The sequence below is a fragment of the Zonotrichia albicollis genome, chromosome 26 (genome assembly GCF_047830755.1).
Source record: "Zonotrichia albicollis isolate bZonAlb1 chromosome 26, bZonAlb1.hap1, whole genome shotgun sequence".
Taxonomy (NCBI): Eukaryota; Metazoa; Chordata; class Aves; order Passeriformes; family Passerellidae; genus Zonotrichia; species Zonotrichia albicollis.
This window is the reverse complement of record NC_133844.1, coordinates 3,155,014-3,169,536: the sequence shown is the minus strand read 5'-3', so window position 1 is coordinate 3,169,536 and position 14,523 is coordinate 3,155,014.

Here is a 14,523-nt window from a genome sequence, read left to right as displayed (position 1 = left end):
TCTTTCCTTTTTCCCACCCTCCTTTTCTTTTCTCTCTGTCTTGGTTTCTCTCTCTGTTTTCTTTTCTCTTTCTGTCTCTCTGTCTTTTCTTCTCTATCTCCCTCTCTTCTTTTTCTCTCTGGTTTTTTCTCTGTCTTCTTTTCTCTCTGTTTCCCTCTGTCTTTTTTTTCCCTGTCTCTTCCTCTTCTTTTCACTCTTTTTCCTTCTCTCTATTTTTTTCAGCCTTTACTTCTCTCTTTTTTTTTTCTCTCTCTCTCTCTCTTTTCTCTCTCTCTCTCTTTTCTCTCGCTCTCTTTTCTCTCTCTTTTCTCTCGCTCTCTTTTCTCTCTCTTTTCTCTCGCTCTCTTTTCTCTCTCTCTCTCTCTCTCTTTTCTCTCTCTTTTCTCTCTCTCTCTTTTCTCTCTCTCTCTCTCTTTTCTCTCTCTCTCTGTCTCTCTCTCTCTTTTCTCTCTCCTCTCCTCTCTCTAACTTTGTTTTCCTTTCTAGCTTGAGTTTAAAAAAGCAGCAGTAGAAACTTTCAGGCTCCCGGGGTGTAAAGGAAAAAAATAAAAAAATTAAAAATACAAAACAAACCCTTTACTCCCCAGGAGCCTGAAAGTTTCTACTGCTGCACCGGACATATAGTTTTTATTCTTTTTACTATATACACTATATAGGAACCCCACCCTCTCCTAATCAGTACCCCCAGCTGACACCAATCAAGCCTAATCAGTCTCACCTACCACTAGACAGCACCCCTATACACAAGCACCGACCCCGTCACCAAGCCCCGCCCCTAGGTCCCCCCCACCCCCCAAAACACAGCCCCGCCCCTAGCCAAGCCCGCGCCGCCCCGGCCCTAGCTGCCCCCAGGGACCGCCTCCCACCGGCCACCCCCGCCCCTAGGCGCCCCAGCCCCCGGACACCGCCCCCCCGGCCCCCGCCCCCTAACACCACCCCCGGTACCCAAGCGCCCCGCCCCCGGGCTCCGCGCCGCCCCCGGGCGCCGCCGCCCCGCCCCTGGGCACCGCCCCCCCATCGCCGTGCCCCCGCCCCCGGGCGCCACCTCCCCTACCCGAGCCCCCGCCCCCGTGCGCCGCCCCTCCGTCGCCGGGGCGCCGCGGCAAGGTGCCGCCCCCACGGCTCAGAAGCCCCTCCCCGCGACGCCGCCGGCCGCACGGCAACCGGAATAACACTCCGGCCACGGGGGACCCGAGGAAAGCGCAAAAAAACCGGCAAAAATAGAGAAAAAACAATCCGGTCATGGCGGCCGCCATGTTGCCGGAAGTGACGTAATTCGGATGGCGCCGCCATCTTATCCCCGTACCACGTGCACGCCTGGGCGCCGCCATCTTGCCGGAAACCACGTGTCGGCATGGGCGCCGCCATCTTGCCAGAAACCACGTGTCTGAAATTGGGTGAAAAATTGGGTGAAAATTGGGGAGAAATTGGGGGAAAAATTAGGGAAAAATTGGGGGAAAATTGGGGGAAAAATTGGGGGGAAATTGGGGGGAAATTGGGTGAAAATTGGGGGGAAATTGGGGGAAAATTGGGGGGAAATTGGAGGAAAATTGGGGGAAAATTGGGTGAAAATTGGGGGGAAATTGGGGGAAAATTGGGGTGAAATTTGGGCGAAAATTGGGGGAAAATTGGGAGAAAATCGGTGCTGAAATGGGAAAAATTGGGGCAAAATTGGGGGGAAATCGGGGTGAAAAATGGGGGAAAATTGGGGGAAAATTGGGTGAAAATCGGTGCTTAAATGGGCGGCATCCAGCGCCTCTACGGCAAGCAGGGGGGTTAAATTTGGGGGGAAACGGGGGGAAAAATTGGGGGGAAATTGGCCAAAAATGGGGTGAAAATTTGGGGGAAATTAGGGGAAAAATTGGGGGAAAATTGGGGGAAAAATGGGTGAAAAATTGGGAGAAAATTGGGGGGAAATTGGGCGAAAATTGGGGGAAATTGGGGGAAAAATTGGGTGAAAATCAGTGCTGAAGTTGGGGAAAAATTAGGTGAAAATTGGGTGAAAATTGGGGGGGAATTGGGGGAAAATTGGGGAGAAATTGGGGGAAAATTGGGGGGAAATTGGGTGAAAATTGGGTGAAATCGGTGCTGAAATGGGACCAAAATTGGCCAAAAAATGGCGGAAAATCGATGTGAAATTGGGCGGAAATTGGGGGAAAATTGGGGGAAAAATCGGGTGAAAATTGGGTAAAAAATCGCGGGGGCGGCGCGGGAGGGGAAGGGTCGGGACTTAACCCGGGGGAGGGGTCTGGGGGCTGGGAATTGGGATTTTGGGAATTTTGGGATTTTGGGGATTTTGGGAATTTGGGACTTTGGGATTTTGGGGTTTTGGGGTTTCGGGATTGGGATTTAGGATTGAGATTGGGAATTGGGATTGGGGATTTTGGGGTTTGGGGTTCGGGGGTTTGGGGATTTGGGGGTGAGGATTTCTCCCGGGGGAGGGGTCTGAGAAGTCTGGGGGCTATGGAATTTTGGGATTTTGGGGTTTTGGAATTTGGATTTAGGATTGAGATTGGGGATTGGGGAATTGGGATTGGGGATTTGAGGATTTGGGGGTCGGGATTTATCCCGGGAAAGGGGACGGGAGCTGAGCGGGGGCGGGCGTGGGGAGGGGTCTGGGGGTTGGGGATTGGGATTTTGGAATTTTTGGGATTTTGGGATTTGGGATTTTGGATTTTGGGGTTTTGGGAATTTGGGATTTAGGATTGAGATTGGGGAATTGGGATTGGGGATTTTGGGGTTTGGGATTTTGAGGATTTGGGGGTCGGGATTTATCCCGGGGGAGGGGACGGGACCTGAAGGGGGCGGGCGTGGGGAGGGGTCTGGGGGTTGGGGATTGGGATTTTGGGAATTTTGGATTTTGGGATTTGGGGTTTTGGGATTTAGATTTAGGATTGAGATTGGGGATTGGGGAATTGGGATTGGGGACTGGGAAATTGGGGATTTGGGGACGGGACCTGAAGGGGGCGGGCGTGGGGAGGGGTCTGGGGGTTGGGGATTGGGATTTTGGGAATTTTTGGGGTTTCGGGATTTTGGGATTTTTGACAATTTGGGATTGGGATTTTGGGGTCTGGGATTTGATTTGGGATTTTGGGTTTTGGGATTTTTGGGATTTTGGGATTTTTGGGGTTTAGGATTGGAATTTTTCAGAATCTAGGATTTGATTTGGGATTTTTGGGGTTTGGGATTTTGGGATTTTTGACAATCTGGGATTGGGATTTTTGGGTTTTGGGGTTTTTGGGAATTTAGGGTCTCAAATCCGAATTTTTGGGGTCTGGGATTGGGATTTTTTTTGGTAATCTGGGAGTGGGATTTTGGGATTGGATTTGGGGTCTCGAATTGGGATTTTTGGGGTTTGGCATTGGAATTTTTGAGAATCTGGGATTGGGATTTTTGGGGTCTGGGATTTGATTTGGGAATCTGGGATTTGGATTTTTGGGGTTAAAGATTGGCATTTTTCAGAATCTAGGATTTGATTTGGGATTTTTGGGTTTTGGGATTTTTGGGATTGGGATTTTTGGGAATTTGGGATTGGGATTTTTGGGGTCTGGGATTTTGGGATTTTTGAGAATCTGGGATTGGGATTTGGGGTCTCAAATCGGAATTTTTGGGGTCTGGGATTGGGATTATTTTTGTAATCTGGGATTGGGATTTTGGCATTGGATTTGAGGTCTCAAATTGGGAATTTTGGGGTCTGGGATTGGGATTTTTGGGGTCTGGGATTTGATTTGGGAATTTGGGAATTTGGGAGTTTTGGGATTTGGGATTGGAATTTTTGAGAATCTGGGATTGGGATTTTTGGGGTCTGGGATTTGATTTGGGAATTTTGGGTTTTGGGATTTTTGGGGTTTGGCATTGGAATTTTTGAGAATCTGGGATTGGGATTTTTGGGGTCTGGGATTTGATTTGGGAATCTGGGATTGGGATTTTGAGATTGGATTTGGGGTCTCAAATTTTTTTGGGAATTTTGGTGTTTGGGATTTTTGGGATTTGGATTTTTGGGGTTTGGGATTGGAATTCTTGAGAATCTGGGATTGGGATTTTTGGGGGTCTGGGGTTTGATTTGGGATTTTTGGGACTGAGATTTTTGGGAATTTGGGATTGGGATTTTTGGGGTTTGGGATTGGGATTTTTGGGAATTTGGGATTGGAATTTTTGGGGTTTGGGATTGGGATTTTTGAGAATCTGGGATTGGATTTGGGGTCTCAAATCAGAATTTTTGTAGTCTGGGATTGGGATTGCGGGATTGGATTTGGGGTTTCAAATTGGGATTTTTGGGGTCTGGGATTTGATTTGGGATTTTTGGGTTTTGGGATTTTTGGAATTTGGGATTGGGATTTTTGAGAATCTGGGGCTTGATTTGGGAATTTGGGATTGGGATTTTTGGGAATTTGGGATTGCGATTGGGGGTCTCAAATCCGAATTTTTGGGGATCTGGGATTGGGATTTTTTTGGTAATCTGGGATTGGGATTTTGGGATTGGATTTGGGATTTTTGGGATTGGGATTTTTGGGGTCTGGGATTTGATTTGGGATTGTGGTATTGGATTTGAGGTCTCAAATCAGAATTTTTGGGATCTGGGATTGGGATTTTGGGATTGGATTTGGGGTCTCGAATTGGGAATTTTGGGGTCAGGGATTTGATTTGGGAATTTGGGATTGGGATTTTTCATAATCTAGGATTTGATTTGGGATTTTTGGGTTTTGGGATTTTTGGGGATTTGAGATTTGATTTGGAATTTTGGGATTGGATTTGGGGTCTTGAATTGGGAATTTTGGTGTTTGGGATTTGATTTGGGATTTTGGGGTTTTGGGATTTTTGGGATTGGGGTTTTTGAGAACCTGGGATTGGGATTTTTGGGATTTTGAGATTGGGATTTTTGGGTTTGGGATTTTGGGATTTTTGACAATTTGGGATTGGGATTTTTGGGGTCTGGGATTTTTGGGATTTTGGGATTGGGATTTGGGGTCTCAAATCGGAATTTTTGGGGTCTGGGATTGGGATTTTTTTTGTAATTTGGGATTGGATTTTGGGATTGGATTTGGGGTCTCGAATTGGGATTTTTGGGGTCTGGGATTTGATTTGGGATTTTTGGGTTTTGGGATTTTTGGGTTTGGGATTGGGATTGGGATTTTGGGAATTGGGCATTGGAATCTTGGAGTGCCAATAAAAGTCCCAATAAAATCCCCCCAAAATCTCAATAAAATTTCCCAAAAATCCCAATAAAATGTAGAGAAAAAAAAATCATCCAAAAATGTAAAATTCCCCCCAAACCCCAATAAAATCCCAATAAAACAATTCACAAATTTTCTCCATTTTTTTATTGAATCAAATCCCAATAAAATCCTGAAAAAATCAGAATAAAGTCAAAACCAAAATTTCATAAAATCCCCTAAAAAATCACAATAAAATCCCAATAAAATCCAGACCAAATCTTCATAAAATCTCCCCAAAATCTCAGTAAAATCCCAATAAACCCCTGACAAAACCTCTATAAAATCCTGGAAAAAATCAAAATAAATTCCTGATAAAGTAAAATAAAATTCCCCATAAAATCCTCATAAATTAAAAAAAAATCCCAATAAAATTCCCCAAATTTCCAATTAAATCCCAATAAAATCCAGAAAAAAATCCAAATAAATCCACAAATTTTCCCCATTTCCTTATTGGATTAAATCCCAATAAAATCCTAAAAAAATCAGAATAAAGTCAAAACCAAAATTTCATAAAATCCCCAAAAAACCTCAATAAAATCCCAATAAAATCCAGACCAAATCTTCATAAAATCCCCCAAAAAATTCATAAAAAATCTCAATAAAATCCCAATAAAACCCTGACAAAACCTCTATAAAATCCTGGAAAAAATCAAAATAAATTCCTGATAAAGTAAAATAAAATTCCCCATAAAATCCTCATAAATTAAAAAAAAATCCCAGTAAAAAACGCCAAATTTCCAAATTAAATCCCAATAAAATCCAGAAAAAATCCAAATAAAACAAATTTTTCTCCATTTCTTTATTGGATCAAATTCCAATAAAATCCAGAAAAAATCAGAATAAAGTCAAAACCAAAATTTCATAAAATTCCCCAAAAAATTTCAATAAAATCCCAATAAAATCCAGATTAAATTTTCATAAAATCCCCCAAAAATTCATTAAAAAATCTCAATTAAATGCCAATAAAACCCTGACAAAACCTCTATAAAATCCTGGAAAATATAAAAATAAATTCCAGATAAAGCAAAATAAAATTCCCCATAAAATCCTGATGAATTCCAGAAAAAAATTCCCCAAAATTCCAAATTAAATCCCAATAAAATTCAGAAAAAAATCCAAATAAAACAATTTTTTTTCCCCATTTCTTTATTGGATCAAATCCCAATAAAATCCAGAAAAAATCCCAATAAAATAAAAAAAAAACCAGAATAAAAATTCAAATTTCTGTGTGGATGTTGCGCTGTTCTCGCACAAATTCCTGAACTTTTTTGGGGTTTTTCCCCCAATTATTTTTTGGGATTTTCCCCCAGATTTTTGGGATTTTTTCCCCAGATTTTTGGGATTTTTCCCTGCAGTTTTTTAGCATTTTTTTTCCGGGTTTTTGGGGCTATTTTCCTGGATTTTTTTGGGGATTTTCCCCCAGTTTTTCCTCAGATTTTTGGGATTTTTCCCACAGTTTTTTGGCATTTTTTCCTGGATTTTTGGGGGGTTTTTTTCCTGGGTTTTTTGAAGTTTTTCCCCAGATTTTTTGGGATTTTTCCCACAGTTTTTGACGTTTTTCCCTGCAGTTTTTTGGCATTTTTTTTCCGGATTTTTGGGGCTTTTTTCCTGGATTTTTTTGGGGTTTTTCCCCAGATTTTTGGGGGATTTTTCCCACAATTTTTGAGGTTTTTCCCTCCAGTTTTTTGGCATTTTCCCAGGATTTTTGGGGCTTTTTTGCTGGACTTTTCCCCCACGTTTTTAATATTTTTCCCTGCAGTTTTTTGGCACTTTTTTTCCTGGATTTTTGGGGCTTTTTTTCCTGGATTTTTTTGGGATTTTCCCCAGATTTTTCCCGCAGTTTTTGAGATTTTTCCCTGCAGATTTTTGGGATTTTTTCCTGAATTTTTGGGGCTTTTTTCCTGGATTTTTTTGGGATTTTTCCCCCAGTTTTTCCCCAGATTTTTGGGATTTTTCCCACAGTTTTTGAGGTTTTTCCCTACAATTTTTTGGCATTTTTTTCTGGATTTTTGGGGCTGTTTTTCTGGATTTTTTTGGCATTTTCCCACAGTTTTTTGGGATTTTTTCCACAGCTTTTGGCATTTTTCCTGGATTTTTGGGCCTTTTTTTCCCGTTTTTTTGGGGATTTTCCCTCAGTTTTTTGGGATTTTCCCCACAGTTTTTGAGGTTTTTCCCTGCAGGTTTTTGGCATTTTTTCCTGGATTTTTGGGGCTTTTTTCCTGGACATTTCCCCCACGTTTTTAATATTTTTCCCTGCAGTTTTTTGGCGCTTTTTTTCCTGGATTTTTGGGGCTTTTTTTCCTGGATTTTTTTGGGATTTTCCCCAGATTTTTCCCGCAGTTTTTGAGATTTTTCCCTGCAGATTTTTGGGATTTTTTCCTGAATTTTTGGGGCTTTTTTTCCTGGATTTTTTTGGGGATTTTACCACAGTTTTTTTGGGGTTTTTCCCTGCAGTTTTTGTGGCTTTTCCCTGCAGTTTTTTGGTATTTTTTCCTGGATTTTTGGGGCTTTTTTTCCTGGATTTTTCTGGAGTTATTCCCCAGATTTTGGGGGGATTTTGCAACAAATTTTGAGGTTTTTCCCGGCAGTTTTTTGATATTTTTTCCTGGATTTTTGGGCCTTTTCTTCCTGTGTTTTTTTTGGGATTTTTCCCCCAGTTTTTTTGGATTTTTTCCACAGTTTTTGAGGTTTTTCCTTGCAAGTTTTTGGCATTTTTTTCAGGATTTTTGGGGCTTTTTCTCCTGGATTTTTCGGGATTTTCTCCCAGTTTTTCCCCAGATTTTTTGGGATTTTTTTCCACAGTTTCTGAGGTGTTTCCCTGCAGTTTTTTGATAATTTCTCCTGGATTTTTGGAGCTTTTGTTTCTGGATTTTCTTGGGATTTTTCCCCAGATTTTTTGGGGTTTTTCCCCAGATTTTTTGGGATTTTCCCTGCAGTTTTTGAGGTTTTTCCTTGCAGTTTTTTGGCGGTTTTTTCAGGATTTTTTAGGTTTTTCCCTCAGTTTTTTGGGGATTTTTCTGACAGTTTTTGAGGTTTTTCCTGCAGTTTTTTGGCATTTTTTCCTGGATTTTTGGGGCTTTTTTTTCCTTTTTTTCCTGGATTTTTTTGGGGATTTTGCCACAGTTTTTTTGGGGATTTTCCTGCACATTTTTTGTTTTTTTCCCTCATTTCCAGCTGAGGATCTCTGTGGTGGCCAGCCAATTCCCAAAAAATTTTTGGGAATTTTTCCGGATTTTTGGGGTTAATTTCCTGGATTTTTTGGGGATTTTTCCCCCAGATTTTTGGGGGATTTTTCCCACAGTTTTTTTTGGCATTTTTTCCTGGATTTTTGGGGCTTTTTTTCCTGGATTTTTTTTGAGATTTTCCCCCAATTTTTTGGGGTTTTTTCCCCAGATTTTTGGGGTTTTTCCCACAGTTTTTGAGGTTTTTCCCTGCAGTTTTTTGACATTTTTCCTGGATTTTTGGGGCTTTTTTCCTGGATTTTTTTGGGGGATTTTCCCACAGTTTTGACATTTTTCCTGGATTTTTGGGGCTTTTTTTCCTGGATTTTTTGGGGATTTTCCCCCAGTTTTTCCCCAAATTTTTGGGTTTTTTTCCACAGACTTTGAGATTTTTCTCTGCAGTTTTTGGCATTTTTTCCTGGATTTTTGGGCCTTTTTTTCCTGTTTTTTTGGGGGATTTTCCCTCAGTTTTTTGGGATTTTTCCACAGTTTTTGAAGTTTTTCCCTGCAGGTTTTTGGGATTTTTTCTTGGATTTTTGGGGCTTTTTTTCCTTTTTTTCCTGGATTTTTTTGGGGATTTTGCCACAGTTTTTTTGGGTTTTTCCCCACATTTTTTGGGTTTTTCCCCTCATTTCCAGCCGAGGGTCTCTGCTGTCGCCAGCCGGGCGAGGCTCCGGAGCTCCACGCTCAGGAGGCGCCTCCAGCACTGAAATTTTTGGAGTTTTTGGGATTTTTTTCCTGGATTTTTGGGGCTATTTTCCTGGATTTTTTTGGGGATTTTCTCTCAGTTTTTCCCACAATTTTTGAGATTTTTCCCTGCAGTTTTTTGGCATTTTTTCCTGGATTTTTGGGGCTTTTTTTCGGGATTTTTCCCCCAGATTTTTGGGATTTTTCCCCAGATTTTTGAGATTTTTCCCTGCAGTTTTTTGGGAATTTTTCTGGATTTTTTGGGGCTTTTTTCCTGGATTTTTTTGGGATTTCTCCCACAGTTTTTTGAGGTCTTTCCCTGCAGGTTTTTGGCATTTTCTCCTGGATTTTTGAAGCTATTTTACTGGACTTTTTTGGGGATTTTCCCTCAATTTTTTTGGGATTTTTCCCACAGTTTTTGAGATTTTTCCCTACAGCTTTTGGCAATTTTTTTCTGGATTTTTGGGGTTTTTTCCTGGATTTTTTTGGCATTTTTCCCACAGTTTTTGAGGTTTTTCCCTGTAGCTTTTTGAGATTTTTTTCCTGGATTTTTGAAGCTATTTTCCTGGATTTTTTTGGGATTTTCCCCCAGTTTTTCCCCAGATTTTTGGGATTTTTCCCTGCAGTTTTTTGGCATTTTTTCCTGGATTTTTGGGGCTTTTTTTCTGGATTTTTTTGGGATTTTCCTGCATATATTTTTGTTTTTTTCCCCTCATTTGCAGGTGAGGGTCTCAGTGGTCGCCAGCCGGGCGAGGCTCCGGAGCTCCACGCTCAGGAGGCGCCTCCAGAACCTTCCCTGAGCGGGGAAACGGGGAGAGCCTGGGGGGGAGAGGAAACCACAAAAATCAGCAAAATCATCAAAATCCCACATTAACAAAAATCCGCAATCCCCAATTCCCTAAATCCCAAAAATCCCAAATTCCCAAAATCCTAAATATCCCAAATCTGAACTCAACAAAAATCCCAAATCATAAAAACCCCAAATTCCCAAATCCCAAAGTCCCAAAATCCCCAAATCCTAAAAATCCCGAATTCCCAATTCCCTAAATCATAAAAATCCCAAATTCCCCAAAACCCCAAAGTCCCAAATTCCCCAAACCCTAAAAATCCCAAATCTGAACTCAAAATCCCAAATTTCCAAAAATCCCAAAATCCTAAAAATCCCAAATTCCCAAAATCATAAAAATCCCAAATCACCAAAAACCCAAAATCCTAAAAATCCCAAATTCCCAATTCCCAAAGTTCCAAAGTCCCAAAAATCCCAAAGTCCTAAAAATCCCAAATTCCCAAAATCCTAAAAATCCCAAATCTGAACTCAACAAAAATCCCAAATTTCCAAAAATCCCAAATCCCCAAAAATCCTAAAATGCCAACATCCCCAATATCTGAAATCCCAAATTTCAGATTCCAAAAAATCCCAAATCCCCAAAAATCCCAAATCTGAATGAAGAAAAATTCCCAAATATTCCAAACTCCTGAAAATTCCACTCCCAAAAATCCCCAAATCAAAAACATAAAATTACAAAAAACCCCAAAGTTCCTAAAAAATAAAAAAAAAGCCAAAAATCCCCAAAAATTCCAATCCCAAATTCCCAACAAATCAAAATCCCAAAGTTCCAATTCCGGATTCCCCAAATCCCGAAATGCTGAAAATCCCAAATTTCCCAAATCCTAAAAATCCCAAATCTGAACTGGACAAAAATCCCAAATTTCCAAAAATCCAAAAATCAAAAAAAAATTCCCAAAATAATCCCAAATTCCAAAAAAAACCTAAAAATTCCACTCTTAAAATCCCAAAAATTTGAAAATCCAGATGAATCCCAAATTCCAAACCCCAAATTCCTCAAAATTCCCAAACCCGTAAAAATCCCCTAAAATCCCAAAAATTGAAAATTCCTAAAAATTCCCATCCCAAAATTCCCAAAATCCCAAATCTGAAATTCCCCAAAAATTCCAATTTACAATTCCCAAATATCCAAAAATCAAAAAAACTCAAATCCAAAATCCCCAAATTTCAAAAAATCCCAAATTCGCAAAATCAAAATTTCTCAGGTCCCAAATTTCCCAAATCCTAAAAATCCCAAATCCCAAAGTTCCAAATTCCCCAAATCCTAAAAGTCCCAAATCTGAACTCGACAAAAATCCCAAATTTCCAAAAATCCCAAATCCTAAAAATCCCAAATTCCCAATTCCCAAATTCCCAAAATCCTCAAATCCTAAAAATCCCAAATTTACAAAACCTGAAAGCCTGAGGATCCCAAATTACCAAAAATCCCAAATCATAAAAATCCCGAATTTCCAAAACCCGAAAGCCTGGAAATCCCAAATTAGCAAAAATCTCAAATTCCCAAAAATCCCAAATTCCCCAAATCCTAAAAGCCCCAAATCTGAACTCGACAAAAATCCCACATTTCCAAAAATCCCAAAATCCTAAAAACCCCAAATTCCCAATTCCCTAAATCATAAAAATCCCAAATTACCAAAAAACCCAAAATCCTAAAAATCCCAAATTCCCAAATCCCAAAACCCCAAAGTCTCAAATTCCCCAAATCTGAACTCTCCAAAAATCCCAAATTTCCAAAAAATCCCAAAATCCCAATTCCCTAAACCATACATATCCCAAATTCCCTAAAATTCTGAAACATAAAAATCCCAAATTCCCAATTGCCCAAATCCTAAAAATCCCAAATTCCCAAAACCCCAAAGTCCCCAAGTCCCAAAATCCTCAAATCTTAAAAACCCCAAATCTGAACTCGACAAAAATCCCAAATTCCCAATTCTCTAAATCATAAAAATCCCAAATAATCAAAAATCCTAAATGCTAAAAATCCCAAATTCCCAAAACCCCAAAGTCCCCAAACCCTAAAAATCCCAAATTCCCAATTCCCTAAATCCTAAAAATCACAAATTCCAAAAATCCTAAAAATCCCAAATTCCAAAGTCCCAAAGTCCCAAAAATCCCAAATCCCAAAGTTCCAAAGTCCCCAAATCCTAAAAATCCCAAATCTGAACTTGACAAAAATCCCAAATTACCAAAAATCCCAAATCCTAAAAATCCCAAATTCCCTAAATCATAAAAATCCCAAATTACAAAAAAACCCAAATCCTAAAAATCCCAAATTCACAAAACCTGAGAGCCTGAAGATGCCAAACTACCAGAAACCCAAAATCCTAAAAATGCCAAATTCCCAAATCCCCAAACCCCAAAGTCCCCAAACCCTAAAAATCCCGAATCTGAACTCGACAAAAATCCCAAACCCTAAAAATCCCAAATTCCCAATTCCCAAATCCCAAAAATCCCAAATTCCCAAAACCCCAAAGTCCCAAATTCCCCAAATCCTAAAAGTCCCAAATCTGAACTTGACAAAAATCCCAAATTACCAAAAATCCCAAATCCTAAAAACCCCAAATTCCCAAAACCCCAAAGTCCCAAATTCCCAATTCCCTAAATTATAAAAATCCCAAATTTCCAAAAATCTCAAATCCTAAAAATCCCAAATTACCAAAATCCTCAAATCCTAAAAATCCCAAATTCCCAATTCCCTAAATTATAAAAATCCCAAATTACCAAAAATCCCAAGTCATAAAAATCCCAAATTTCCGAAAGCCTGGAAATCCCAAATTAGCAAAAATCCCAAATTCCCCAAATCCTAAAAATCCCAAGTTTCCAAAAAATTCCAGTCCCCAAATCCCAAATTTCCAAATCCAAAATTCCCCAATTTCAAAAAATCCCAAATCCACAAAATCCTAAAAATTCCAATCCCAAATTCCCAAGACCCAAAATCCCAAAAGCAAAAATCCAAATTTGGGGTTTAGATTTTGAGACGTTTTAGGAATTGTTGGGAATTTTGAAATTGGGAAGTTCAGGATTTTTGGGAATTTGGGACTGAAAATTTTGGGAATTATTTGAAATTTTTGTTTAGGAATTTGGGATTTTTGGGGATATTTGTTCAGGAATTTGGATTATTTGTTATTTTTTCAGTTTGGAATTTATAAATTTTCGGGATTTCGGTGTTTCTCTCACCAATTCCACAGGATTTTGAGAATTTGGGATTTTTGTTTGGGAATTTGCAATTTTTATTTGGGAATTTCAGATTTTTATTTAGGAATTTGGGATTTTTGTTTGGGAATTTGGGATTTTTGGGAATTTTTGCTCAAGAATTTTGATAATTTGGGATTTCTGAGTTCGGAATTCTGGGAATTTTGATCATTTGGGATTTTGGGATTTCTGGAATTTTGAGAATTTGGAAATTTTATTCAGGAATTTGGGAATGTTTGGGCTGGAAATTTGGGATTTTTGTTTGGGAATTTGGGATTTTTGGGGATTTTTGGGGATTGTCGCTCAGGAATTTTAAAAATTTGGCATTTTTTGAATTTGGAATTTTGGGGATTTTTGTTTGGAAATTTGGGATTTTTGCTCAGGAATTTGAATCCTTTGGGATTTCTGGGTTAGGAATTAGGAATTTTTGGGGATTTTTGTTTGGGAATTTGGGATTTTTCTTTCGAAATTTCAGATTTTTGGGGATTTTTTGCCCAGGAATTCTGATGATTTGTTATTTTTTGAGTTTGGAATTTATAAATTTGGGATTTCTGGGTTAAGAATTAGAAGTTTTTTGGGATTTTTGTTTGGGAATTTGGGATTTTTATTTGGGAATTTGGGATTTCTGTTTGAGAATTAAGGATTTATGGATTTTTCCTCAGAAATTTTGATAATTTGGGATTTCTGGGTTAGAAATTAGAAATTTTTTGGGATTTTTCTTTCAGAATTTGGAATTTTTATTTTAGAATTTGAAATCTTAGTTTTGGAATTCGGGACTTTGGTTTATAAATTTGGAATTTTTGTTCAGGAATTTGGGATTTCTGTTTGGGGATTTGGGATTTTTGGGGATTTTTGGGGATTTTTGCTCAGGAATTTTGATCATTTGGGATTTTGGGATTTCTGGGACTTTGAGAATTTTGGGGATTTTTGTTTGGGACTTTTGGGGACTTTTCATTGGGAATTTGGGAATTTTTGGGATGGAAATTTGGGAATTTTAATGTGGAATTTGGGTTTTTTTGGAATTTGGGATTTTGGAAATTTGGGACTTTTGGGATTTTGAGAATTTGAGATTTTTGCTTGGGAATTTGGGATTTTTGGAGACTTTTGCTCAGGAATTTTGATCATTTGGGATTTCTAGGTGAGGAATTTTTGGGGATTTCTGTTTGGGAATTTGGGATTTTTGGGGATTTTTGCTGAGAAATTTTGATAATTCAGGATTTCTGAGTTCGGAATTTTGAGAATTTTGATAATTTGGGAATTTGGGATTTCTGGGATTTTCAAAGTTTTGGGGACTTTGGTTTGGGAATTTGGGATTTTAATTTGGGAAATTGGGATTTTTGAAGATTTTCGCTCAAGAATT